The following is a 14,347-nucleotide window of genomic DNA, read 5'->3' as shown; positions in this document are numbered from 1 at the left end:
TCCTCATCTTTGGCTTCTTCTCAACTATCTGTCTCACTTCTCACATCGGGTCAGTTGTGGTGCATCCTGATCTGAATCCAAACTGCTCGTCTCCGATCTTACATTCTACTACTCTGCGTATCCATTTATTAATCACCCTCTCTAGAACTTTCATGCAATGTGATAGGAATTTGATTCCTCTGTGCTGCCCACAGTTGTTTATTCTTGTACACTGGTATAAGTATGCTTATTCTCCAATCATCTGGGATATGCCTTTCTCTCTACACTTCTATGCGTACCCTCAGGAGCCATTTCTCCCTTATCTCACCCAGAATCTTTATCAAATCTGCTGTGAACTCATCGGATCCTGCTGCTTTCCCTGACTTCATTTTCCTTAGTGCCATTCTTGCTTCTTCTAGGGTAGGCTCATCTTCTTTTCTCATTATAGGCTTTTTCTGGGGAAGTACAGCTTCTGTGGAGTTTTCTTCATTCAGAAGCTACTGAAAACACTCCTTCCATCTGTCTTTGATGTCCTGTGGACTGGTGAGCAGGTTGTTACTGTCTTCCCTTATGAAGGTTTCCTGACTATCTTCTTTATCTTTCTGACTTTGCCTTGCAACCTGATATAGTTTCTTTGTGCCACCTAATGAGTCACTTTCCAGAAGTTGGTAGTGTGCGTCTGATGACCTATTCTTTGCTATTGCAACTCCTTTCTTAGCTTCTTTGTTAGCCAACAAGTATTCCTTCCTAGCCTGGTCATTTTTTTCTATCTCCCACTTTTTCCTGCACTCCTTCTTTCTTTTGATGACTGCCTGGACTTCTGCATTCCAACACCAGCTTTCCTTATGTACCTTATTTCCATACCTGACTCAGCCACATACCTGTGTTGTAATTCTCACACATGCTGTTTTGAGGAGCTGCCATTCTTCTTCAACTCCACCTATTTCCACCTCTTCTTGGGGTGCTAGAGCCTTAAGTAATTATGTGAACTGTTGTATTTTCTCTCCAGTCAACTTCCAGGTCTTCAGCCTGGTCTCTGTTGACCTTAGAGCCTTTTTTGACCACTGAAATTTGATGGCAATATCTGACATGGCTTAGTGGTAAATCACTTTAGTTACGGTGTGCAAGGTCCTGGGTTCGAGACTTGCAAAGGCTGATTATTCTGTTGCTGGGCAAACCAAGCACCATTGGATACAGAGTGATTAAGGCACTTTTAAGCAGCTGTAAGCGGGATTTCATGAGTTTGCACAATGGTAAGAAATGCTAACATCTGGTTAAATATGTTTATAGTCAGCCTCTAAATTGCTTATCCAGTGTAGGCATTGCTTATCCCTACACAAACAGGTTTAAACCCACTTACTCTTCTTAAAAGTGCTTACTCCCACTTACCCCTGTGCTAATTTTTTTTACAGGGGTTCAGGGAAGTAAATATTGTGGGAAGAAATAGCCAGGGAATTGTTATGGCTATGCTTGTACAGGCCCTAGGGATGACAGCCTAGTTCCAACCTATGAACCTGATTGCAGATGATTGTGGCAACCAGTGGTTTATGCTGTAGGCTGACTGTTTCACTTAGGAGGATTTTGCAATCTTTGATTTGTCCCCAGTGCCTTTTCCTTACTAGGAGGAAGTCTACCTGAGTTGCATGTTGGTCAGCCTTGTATGCGATCTTGTGAATGTCTCACTTTCTGAACCATGTGTTGGCTACTATCAAGCCATTTGCTAGACAGAAGTCTAGAATGGCCTCTCCTTCTTTATTCTTGTTGCCCCACCCATGTGGACCCAGGCAGTCTTTGTGTCCTGTTCTGTCTGTCCAAACATGTGCATTCAAGTTATCCATTATCAACACCAATTCTTGTTGTCCTGTTTTATTTAGAAGGTCCTGCAACTGCTGTCTGAATGCAATATTTTCCTCATTGACTGGTGTCTAGGGAAAAATAAGTTTCTAGGTGTTTGCATCTATACAAGGCACTGCTAACCCCCATTGTTTGGTGTGCACCTAATTGCAAACACAAGGTGTATATATATATATATATATATATATATATATATATATATATATATATATATTCCAAATTAAACAGTTTTAAACTAGTCTGGTAATTGGAAATAACACAAGGATCCTTCCTCCAGCAATCTCCAACTCAGACACGGCTATATCTATAATCTTCTGCCATAAGGGTGTAGAGGAGCCCTTCTTAATATAAGATGACTGGATATGAGTTTAAGTGTATGAAAAGCATGCAAGATTTAGCATGTCTGGAATATTTCAGTGCAAAACAAGTGCAGGTAATAAGCAGGTACAAACAGTAAAAACAGTAAAAAAGGTACACATTAATGCAGTAAAACAGTAAAATACTGATGAAAAAGTGCACATCAAACTTAAAAAAGCTTAATTTCTTGTTCTTAGCTTTAGACACTCTGAAACACTCTGGACCTCTGACAAAGGACACGAAACACAGAGCAGCTCCAATTAATTGAGCTTGACCCAGAACAAAGACACTTAGAATAATAGGCATAAGCCTTCAACCAGCAATTCCCAGTTGAGAAAGGCAGAAACTGCCCTCTCCTTCCAGAAGATTGTAGACTATAAAACCTTCTTAATGTAAAATAACTGGCCTGAAGCTCAAGCACTTAAACTAGAACTAAGACACTTTTAGAATAACAAACACACTAAGCCTTCAACCATGAATTCCCAAATTAGAAGGATGTAAGCTACCTCTTCTGCCACAAGAGTGTAGACCACAAACCTTCCTTATGTAAGATAACTAGTTTGAAGCCCAAGTGCCCAAATCAAAACCAAGAGGCATAGAATAACAGTTACCATTGAATCAGGCTATTAACAAACAGTAATAAATGCAAATGAACACTTTTAAGAACAAGCAACAGAAAGCAAAATAAAGTAATAAAGTAGGAGCAAACAGCAAAAAGCAAAATAAAATAATAAAGTAGGAAGAAGCACAGATACAGTAAAAGCATCTGAATATAGTGCAATTTTTTTAGTGAGTGGGAATGGAGGTAACAGAATATAATTCATGTTTAAGATAGTAAAGCGCTAGGCCTTCCCAACTGATCTCTACATACTCAGTAGAATGAGTGAGAATGAGCTGATAAGATGGCATGGGGACGAGTGTCTAAAATCACATTAATAGTAGGGGTGGGCAAACTCAAAAGCCACAAACTTTAAGAGTACAAAAACAGTTGGGCAGGTGAGTAGGAAAATCAAATACAGACAGAAATCAGCAATAATGAGACAGAAGCAAGTCAGATAAGCACTCCAGCTGAATGAAGATACCTCAAAAATTCTAGTTAAAGAGGAATACTGTTTCTCAGCTCCTCCCACCAAATTAACTGGATTTTATTAACTGTCTGCAAAGGAATTATTTTATAACTTTTCTTACTGACCCTAGCCAAAACCTATTTAAACTCCAACAGAACAAAAATACATAATACAAAACAAATGCAATTTAAGAAAAAGATAAAAAATAAAACCTTAAATTAAATACTTCATTTCAAAGTCAAATGCATACAGAGATCAGCAATAAGCAGAAGCAAGTCAAACAAGCACTCCAGCTTTTACATTATATATATATATATATATATATATATATATATATATATATATATATATAGAGAGAGAGAGAGAGAGAGAGAGAGAGACATCTACATATATATAAATAGATAGATAATGGATAGATAGAGATATATAGATATATAAATATATAGATAGATATATATGTATATATAGATATAAAGATATACATACATATATAGCTATAGATATAGATTATATAGATAGATATATAGGCTTTGGTGATTATATAGATATAGACAGATATATATATATATATATATATATATATATATATATATATATATAGAGAGAGAGGGAGATAGATATAGTTTTATATATTTATATATATATATATATATATATATATATATATATATATATAGAGAGAGAGAGAGAGAGAGAGATAAAGAGAGAGAGATGGATATAGAGACAGAGACACACAGAGATACATAGATACAGATATAGAGATACTGATAGCTACAGGTATAGATATAAATATAGTTATTGATATGTACAAAATACAATAAGAAAACAATCTATATAAATAAAAATGTAAATGTTCGTTTGTTCAAAATCTTAAATCTCCAAAAGTTCTTCACCGATTGCTTTGAAATTTTCACACAATGTTGCATTCGAATATGTGTGTGTTTTTATATACCTACTATTATATAGATGTCACATGTTGCATTCGAATATGTGCGTGTTTTTATATACCTACTATGGATTCTATATATTTGTATACAAATATGCAGTTTTATATGTTTTTGTTATAACTTTCTTACTTCTTTTTCAGTGCAATCGATCTGCTTTAGTTCATCCAAATAATGCCTCACAGAAGATCAAACTTAGGTCGTCGTACTCGTGGAGCAGAAGCAGTGCGACAAGTAATTGCAAATCAAACTGAGGAAGAACGGGCATCAGCGAACGAGTGAAACAGACAAAGAATGGCTCAAATACGTGCTGAGGAAGCAGCAGAGTGACGTGCAGCCAGACTTGAGGATGCACGGTTGCGAGCACGGTGATCGCTTTCTGCAGCTTCAGATCTGCTTTGTTCTCCTTGATCGACACCAGCAGATGAAATAAATGCTTGCCTGAAATACTCTACTTTGTGGCGACACATAAAGACGATACAATTAACTACAAATATGCATGTCCAGCTGCAAAACGATCGATCAGCTGAGATATTCTCACATCAATTGCTGGAAATTGGGAACGGAAAGGTGCCAGTTGATCTGACCTCAGGATGAATTTCATTGCCTCATAACTTCTGCAATTTAGTGACTTCAAAAGAAGAATTGGTTGAAAAAGTATTTCCCAATATTCAAACCAATTATAAGAATCACGATTGGCTGACTGAGCGAGCTATTCTTGTGGCCAAGAACAAAGACGTCTACAAACTTAACAATATTATTCAGTCTAACATTCAAAGCGAGGCAGTCACATAAGTCCGTTGACACTGTTGTGGAAGCAGATGAAACAGTTAATTATCCAACAGAATTTTTGAATTCTCTCGATCTGCCAGGGATGCTACCGCACGTACTGCAATTGAAAATCGGCGTGCCAATTATCATGTTGCGAAATATCAACCAGCCAAAGCTTTGCAACGGCACGTGGCTTGCAGTAAAAAAATTAATGAGCAACGTCATAAATGCAACAATCTTGAAAGGACCTTTCAAAGGTGAAGATGTCCTCATTCCTCGCATTCCTATGATTCCAACGGATATGCCATTTCACTTTAAGAGATTGCAATTTCCAATTCGATTGGCATTTGCAATCAACATCAACAAAGCTCAGGGCCAATCTTTAGAATTGTGTGGTTTACATCTATACACAGATTGCTTCTCTCATGGACAATTATATGTTCCGTGTTCCAGAGTCGGCAAACCAGACAATCTCTATATCTGCACAGACAATGGAACAACAAAAAATATTGTATACCTACAAGCATTGTGAAATTAAACATATTAGAAACGTGCTCTTTCTCTTTTCTTTCTTTTCCATTTAAACAGACTGAGCCACAGCAACGCGTGGCCAGGTACAGCTAGTACAAAATAAGAAAACAGAGGAAAAGTAGAAAAGACGATTAATAATGGAGAAGTTAAAGAAATAGAAATTGAGGTTATGGATTACATGTGAAGTGAAGGGTTTAGTGTAGAAAATCAAAATTTGATAACATCACAGCAGGATCGAGCAATGGATCTCCAAATTAAGGACAAATCAGTGGAGTGGGAAATATCTGATCATTTGCCATATGAGGATACTTTGGAGTCTTCCACAGGATATCAGTAAATAAGTTCAGTTGGAATTACACAGCAAGAGAAAGAACAGGAAACTGTGACAAGTCTGACACAGTCAATGATGTAAAGTGCTAGGCCACTGATTTCCCATATGAAAAAGCAATGGATGACACAGGATGAAAATGAAGTGAATGCAGCACAGGAAGATGCTGTGAAACTTTCCATAGAATGCCCACCAGAAATAGAGAACAAATAAAGTACTTTTGACAGTACTTATATCTGTTTGGTGACACTGTAGCCACTCCTGAAAGTCTTACTGCACTGGCCAAACACTATAATGGCTTTGGAGTGTCTGATGGCAGTGTAACTACCTTATAGTCTAGGCAGAAGGGGGCATAGCTAGTAAATCTGTGCCATCCTTTCCCAGGTGTGTGTGTGTGTGTGTGTGTGTGTGTGTGTGTGTGTGTGTGTGTGTGTGTGTGTGTGTGTGTGTGTATATGTGTGTTTGTGAAAATCAAATCTCAAAGAGTGTGTATGTCAGGTGATTGGAACAGGGACACGAAGCACTGATTTCACAGAGAGAGTGGTGGAGGGGACTTGGCTTGGACACTCAGCTGAGGACTGAACTCTACAGCTGTGTCAGTGGGGAGTCTTATTGTGGATCTGGAGAGAGAGGGAAAACCATTCCCTGGACTGAGTCCATTCCTTGTGTACTCTTAAGGGAAATTGTGCTGGAAATACTGGGTGTATCCATTTTTGTTCCAAGTGAACGTCCCTCTCCAGTGTTAGTAGTGAGGATTCATGCTCTTTTATTACTGGCCCAGAATGGGGACATTATAAAAGCTAATTACACTAATGTAATTTTCAACAAACTTTTAACATTTATAATCTTGTTAAGCCCAGGGAACTTGTCAGCCCTTAAAAGTATTTGCTATTTCAGTTCCCTGTCTTCTAAGATATTATTCAATATCATGGAAGTCAGGAAACTGAACTGGCAAATACTTTTAAAATGTTAAAAGTTTGTTGAAAATTAAGTTATTGTAATTACCTTTGTTATTGTAAATATTTATTAACTTTCATAGTTACGTTTTGTCTTGAATTTATAAAAGATAAATGTTTTTTGTGTAACTTTAAATTGCCTATTATTCTAAGTGTCTTTGTTCTGGGTCAAGCTCAATTAATTGGAGCTGCTCTGTGTTTTGTGTCCTTTGTCAAAGATCCAGAGTGTTTCTGTTTGAAGCCAAGTCATCCAAAGCTAAGAACAAGAAATTAAGGTTTTTTTGAGTTTGATGTAAACATTTTCATCAGTATTTTACTGTTTTACTGCATTAATATGTGCCTTTTTGACTGTTTTTACTGTTTCTACCTGCTTATTACCTGCACTTGTTTTGCACTGAAATATTCCAGACATGCTGAATCTTGCCTGTTTTTCATACACCTAAACTCAAATGCAGCCATCTTACATTAAGAAGGGCTCCTCTGCACCCTTGTGGCAGAAGGTTGTAGATATAGCCGTGTCTGAGTTGGAGTGCCTTGTACAGATGCAAACACCTAGAAACTATTTTTCCCTAGACACCAGTCAATGAGGAAAATAGTGCATTCAGACAGCAGTTGCAGGACCTTCTAAATAAAACAGGACAACAAGAATTGGTGTTGATAATGGATGACTTGAATGCATGTTTGGACAGACAGAACAGGATACAAAGACTGCTGGGTCCACATGGGTGGGGCAACAAGAACAAAGAAGGAGAGGCCATTCTAGATTTCTCTCTAGCAAATGGATTGATAGTAGCCAACACATGGTTCAGAAAGAGAGACAGTCACAAGATCACATACAAGGCTGGCCAACATGCAACTCAGGTAGACTTCCTCCTAGTAAGGAAAAGGCACTGGGGATGAATCAAAGATTGCAAAATCATCCTAAGTGAAACAGTCATCCCACAGCATAAACCACTGGTTGCCACAATCATCTGCAATCAGGTTCATAGGTTCATAGGTTGGAACTAGGCTATCATCCGTAGGGCCTGTACAAGCCTAGCCATAACAATTCCCTGGCTATTTCTTCCCACAATATTTACTTCCCTGAACACCTGTTTTACTTCACCGAACCCCTGTAAAAATTAACACAGGGTAAGTAGGAGTAAGCACTTTTAAGCAGCAGTAAGCGGGTTTAAGCTTGTTTGTGTGGGGGTAAGCAATGCCTACACAGGATAAGCAATTTAGAGGCTAACTGACTGTGAACATATTTAACCAGAAGTTAGCATTGCTTACCATTGTGCAAACCCATGCAAACCCACTTACAACTGCTTAAAAGTGACTTAATCACTCTGTATCCAATGGCCCTTGTTTTGCCCAGCAACAGAATAATCAGCCTTTGCAAGTCTCGTACCCAGGACCCTGCACACCGTAACCAAAGTGATTTACCACTAAGCCATGTCAGATATGGCCATCAGATATCAGTGGTCAGAGAAGGCTCTAAGGTCAACAGAGACAAGGCTGAAGACCTGGAAGTTTACTGGAGAGAAAATACAACAGTTCACAGAATTACTTAGGGCTCTAGCACCCCAAGAAAAGGTCAAAATAGGTGGAGTTGAAGAGGAATGGAAGCTCCTCAAAACAGCATGTGTGAGAATTACAGAACAGGTATGTGGCTGAGTCAGGTATGGAAATAAGGTACATAAGGAAAGCTGGTGTTGGAATGCAGAAGTCCAGGCAGTCATCAAAAGAAAGAAGGAGTGCAGGAAAAAGTGAGAGATAGAAAATAAAACGACCAGGCTAGGAAGGAATACTTGTTGGCTAACAAAGAAGCTAAGAAAGGAGTTGCAATAGCAAAGAATAGGGCATCAGAGGCACTCTACCAACTTCTGGAAAGTGACTCATTAGGTGGCACAAAGAAACTATATCAGGTTGCAAGGCAAAGTCATAATAAAGAAGATAGTCAGGAAACTTTCATAAGGGAAGACAGTAACAACCTGCTCACCAGTCCACAGGACATCAAAGACAGATGGAAGGAGTATTTCCAGCATCTTCTGAATGAAGAAAACTCCACAGAATCTGTACTTCCCCAGAAAAAGCCTACGATGAGAAAAGAAGAGGAGCCTACCCTAGAAGAAGTAAGAATAGCACTAAGGAAAATGAAGTCAGGGAAAGCAGCAGGATCAGATGAGGTCACAGCAGATTTGATAAAGATGCTGGGTGAGATAAGGGAGAAATGGCTCCTGAAGGTACTCATAGCAGTGTTGAGAGAAAGGCATATCCCAGATGACTGGAGAATAAGCATACTCATGCCAGTGTACAAGAACAAACAACTGTGGGTAGTACAGAGGAATAAAACTCCTATCACATTGCATGAAAGTTCTAGAGAGGGTGATTAATAAATGGATATGCAGAGTAGTAGAATGTAAGATGGGAGATGAGCAGTTTGGATTCAGATCAGGATGCACCACAACTGACCTGAAATGAGAAGTGAGACAGATAGTTGAGAAGAAGCTAGAGATGAGGAAAGAGTCCAACTAGGCATTCCTAGACTTGGAGAAAGCATATAACAAGGTTCCAAGAAAGCAGATCTGGGAAGTACTGCAGTGATTCAAAGTCCCAGAAACATTGGTAGAATTAGTGCAGGCTATGTACAAAGACCCAATGACTCAAGTATGAACAATGTTCAGCCTCACAGAGAGGTTCCTAGTGTGAGTGGGTGTACACCAAGGTTCAGCTCTGAGCCCACTGCTGCTCATACTGGTGAGGGACTCCATTAACAAACAGGTTGGAGGGGACAGCTCAACAGACTTGCTGTATGCAGATGATGTGGCATTACAGGCAGACTCTGAGCTAGAACTCCAGCAAAGTATTGAGGAATGGAATGCAAAAACTGAAGGCACATGGGATGAAACTAAGCACAGATAAGACAGTGGTAATGGCAGCAAACTGGGAAAATCAGAAGAAGCTGAGAATTGAGATAGAAGGGTAAGATTGTGGAACAGGGCAAATAGGTACAAGTGTCTGGAAGGGTTGGCTGAGGAAAAGGGAAGTCTGAATGAAGAGGTCAAAGCTAGAATCAGAGGAGCTGCAGCCAGCTGGTATAGAGTGTCAGGTGTAGTCTATGACAGAAGCATGACAAAGAAGCTGAAAAGTAAGGTGTACAAGACAGTGGTGTGACAGTACTACTGTATGGTACAGAAACCTGGGCAGTAAGGGCAGAGCAGATGAAGAAGCTAGAGGTGATGGAAATGAAGTGCCTGAGAAGGGTGGTAGGATGCACTTTATCTTTATGGGACAGAGGAAGAAATGAGGAGATAAGAGCAGAAGCCATAGTAGCTCCAACTGCAGAAAAGATCAAAGAGAGCAGATTACAGTAGTTTGGACACATGCAGAACAGCAGAAGACAATCTGGTGAAGAAGATTTGGGACAGACAGGAAGAAGGTAAAAGGAAACAAGGACATCCTGGAAAGAAGTGGATGGGTTGTGTGAAAAAAGATCTGTGACAGTCAGGCATGAGTTTTGAAGAAGGTAGGAGTGTGGCATTGGATTGAGAGAGATGGTGACAGTTAACAAGATTCTCTGACCCCATGTAGAAAATGGGAAAAAGGGGGCTGTTGATGATGATGATGATAATGATGATGATGACCAGTTAGTGAGACCGTCCCAGATTCCCTGCTGCTCTGTGGGCAACACAGCTGTGCACTTCTGCACTGCAGGCAACTCAGCTGACACTGAGCAGCTTCACCTCACTTCCCATCCCTGATCGTCTGTAGAATAAATTCCCCCCTTGTTAATCCCAGAGCAATAGCTAATCTAATTTGTTCTATAAGAAATTTTGACTTAAGAATTACAATAGTACCAGAATAGAGAAGTGACCACCTCCTTTCAATCTATCTTGCTCTTTTAAAAATAGTGACTCTCCACTAAAACAACTTTTTAGACAGGTAAAACTTGTTACCTACTTTCACATCTAATTCCTCTAGTGCACACTGCAGTGTTTAGGATAAACCATTTTTTTTAATCTTACCTGTAAGCATCTATTGCAAGGCCACCAGTTATTTGAGAGCCCACATTCTGCCTCTCAGTAGTCATCTTGGGATTAGTGCTTCTGTTTTCTCCTGGTGAGAGAAGGAGTGCAGTTACATTATTTCCTGGAGACTGCTGATCACCAGAAAGCTTAACAACTGCTTTATAGGTGACAGCTTGGAATCTGTGCTTATATTCTGATCCTGGTGAGAGTAGGAGCAGAGTGCATTGATTCCTGACTCTTTCTGGTTGGGGTCCCTGTGACTAGCACTTGCTCTAAAACCTGCTGGAAAGCACTAGGAAGCCTTAAACTGATACAAGCACTCAACTCTCCTTGTTAATAAGGAAAAATTAATAGTAGGTACTAAATAGCCTATAATTGCAAAGTACCTTGCCAAGGTAAGGGGAAAAAAAGCACCTAACCAGGCATGTCCAAGGGTCAACTTCTGGTGATTTCTCCTGTCCACCTGGTGAATCTGAGCATACTGGGGCAATGCAGCAATTGCCTCATGTACACAGACAACCAAACCCTCTCATCCTACCACCCAAAACTGCAACCTGCAAGAGATGCACTTACATAGCCAAACTGGAAGCAAAGCTCTCTCCAGCCAAGATTGTGCTAAACAATCAAGAGGAGGTTAACATCCGCACTACACCTCAAGCAACACATAGCCCTTCAAAACCCTCACCACCAACACCCACACATAGCAACACTAAACACACATATGCGGTGGCCCTTAAAATTAACCTGCCCAAGCAACAAGGACCTCCAAAGCTGAAACACAAACATCAATCACAACCAAAGTATCAGATAGCTCACAACACCAGTGTGCCACCCAACAACAGCCCCTAAGGCAAGACAACGCACCCAACACTTTAGTCATAGGTGACTGTATAGTCAGGCACACTGATGTCTCACTCACCAGGCTGAACAAGGAGAAAATTACAGTCAGCTGCCTGTTGGGTGCCAGGATCTGCCACATAATGCATGCACTGAAGTCACTCCACAACAAGTACAAATATGACTCTGTCATTGTCCATGTTGGAGTGAATGACTTGAGAAGTACCTCCCTGGACTACATGAAAAGAGACATGGAAGAGCTCTCAGATCATGTGACCCAGGCAGGTATGTCACTATCCCTGAGTAGCATCCTGCCTTTGCCCAGAATGATACCACAGTATAAGGACAAAATGATTGACTTCAACAATTGGGTAAGCTTCTGGTGTCATTCAAAGGGGATGCAGTATCTGTCTGCCTGGGATGACATGATCGACAAACCACGATGCATTGCCAGAGATGGTCTGCACATGTTGCCCCTGGGATTCAGGTTACTGGCTAAGGCTCTTGCCACCCCTATAGTGACTTTTTTAGGCAAGGCTCAAAGGACAAAACCACCACTGTAACAGGTACAAGTATGCAAAATCTGAAGGTATTGCTACTCAATGCTAGAAGTCTAAACCTCAAAATTCACTCTCTCAAGGCACTCCTAAAAATGGAGAACATTGACATCTGTGCAGTAACTGAGACCTGGTTCAATGCTCCAGAGAGCACCCCTGCAACACCAGGCTAAAACTCTTACCACACTTTTCGGCCACCAAACCAGGACCAAAGCACTAAATGTGGAGGAGTGTCCATATTCACCAAGGATATTCACACCTCCAGGATAGTTGCCCAACACAATGCATCTGAAATTCTCCAGGTGCAACTAACACTAGGTAAGACTGCAATCCAAATTGTAGCTTGCTACAGATCCCCCACCATGCCCCAAGATTCTTACTACACCTTTCTATATATACTGGAAAATATTAAGATCCAACCAAACACCCTAATACTGGGTGATTTCAACTACCCAGCCATTAACTGGGAAAACTACTCATGTACCAACACCTTTGCCCAACGGTTCTTGGAATTCATAAATTCCAACACCCGGGATCAACTAATCCATAGTCCCACCAGGTGCTCCAATATCCTGGACCTGGTCATCATTACCAACATGAGAAATCGATGCTCCACACCAGTGGTCATCCCCTCGTTGGTTAGGTCTGACCATAAGCTAATCACTTTTGCCATCCACATCCTACCCCCACCCCCCAGTAAGGAAACAGTAAAAAACATCTTCAAAGCCAACTTCATGCTACTCAAGTCAGAAGTGACAAACGTCATGACACCCATGCAAACGGGAACTGAAAGTTCACCTGCTGAATCCTACACTAAAGCACTGTATGAGCACATCCACTTGTGCATGAATCGTGCCATCCCAAATAGAACCAAGATGCTCTCCTCCAAAAAAAAGAAAGCCAATCTGGTGGTCCCCTGTCATAAACAAACTATACAACAGAAGGAAGAAACTGTTGCAGAAAATAGCAAAATCCCAGGATGCAAAAACTCCCTTACCAGCCTCAGTAAGAAGCTGAGATCCCTCATAAAATCCTCCAAAGCTAGTTACAAAAATAAAATTGCCAAAGACTCCAAAGACAACCACAAGGCATTCTATAGCTATGTCAGGAATCTAAATGGCAATGCTCAGATCTGCTCTGAGCTAAAACAGAATGACATTAAATATACTGATCCCAAGGACATTGCCAATATCCTGGCAGATGTATTCAGTGTCAACTTCACCCCCTCTCACCCCCTAAAGGGTCCATCTCAATACCGAAAGATTGCCAAATTCTGGTAATCATGGCCACACAGTTAAAAACCACACTCTCTAAAGCTAAGAATACAGCATCCATGGGACCAGATGACATCCCAGGTTGTGTACTTCGTGAACTACAAAATGAACTGGCACCTCACCTAAGTGTCATGTTTAATCATAGCCTCACCTCAGTCTTTGTGCCCACTGAGTGGTGCACAGCTACAGTTATCCCACTCCACAAGGGGGGATCCTCCTTGGATCCTGGGAACTACCATCCCATCAGTCTGATGAGCCTGATCAGCAAGGCCATAGAATGTATTATCATGGAACTTATGAACAAAGACATTGGCAACCTTCAAACACTGGACCCCACCCAGTTTGGGTTTGTGAAGGGCCTATTGTGTCTGCTGAACCTGATTGGCTTCTTCAAATCAGTCTCCAGAGCCGTGGACGAGGGTAAGGCAGTCCACACCACCTATCTGGCCCTTGCCAAGGCCTTTGACAGCATCCCCCACTCCAGAATCATAGATAAACTTACTAAGCTGAGCATAAATCACTACATCACTCGATGGGTTGCCAACTGGCTTACTGACAGAATCCACACTGTAAAAGTAGCTGACTCCAAATCCAGTTCCAGACAAGTGACAACTGGAGTACCTCAGGGTTCAGTCCTAGGACCGCTCTTGTTTGGCATCTACTTCTCTGAAGTACAGGCCAACACAAAGGGATTCTGGCTAACAAAGTTTAAAGATGACTGCAAACTGGGAGCCATTATTGAATCCCCAAATGATGTGGATATTCTACAAAAGGGCCTTACAGAAACAGATGCTTGGTGCCAGAGCCATGGACTCAAGCTCAATGCCAAGAAGTGTATAGTTATCCCCTTTGGGAAAAATCATGTACCCATGAATTACCACA

This window comes from Protopterus annectens, chromosome 8.part0 (genome assembly GCF_019279795.1).
Source record: "Protopterus annectens isolate FY-2018-M chromosome 8.part0, PAN1.0, whole genome shotgun sequence".
Lineage (NCBI taxonomy): Eukaryota > Metazoa > Chordata > Ceratodontiformes > Protopteridae > Protopterus > Protopterus annectens.
The sequence above is the reverse complement of the archived record's forward strand: the minus strand, read 5'-3'. Positions refer to the sequence as shown.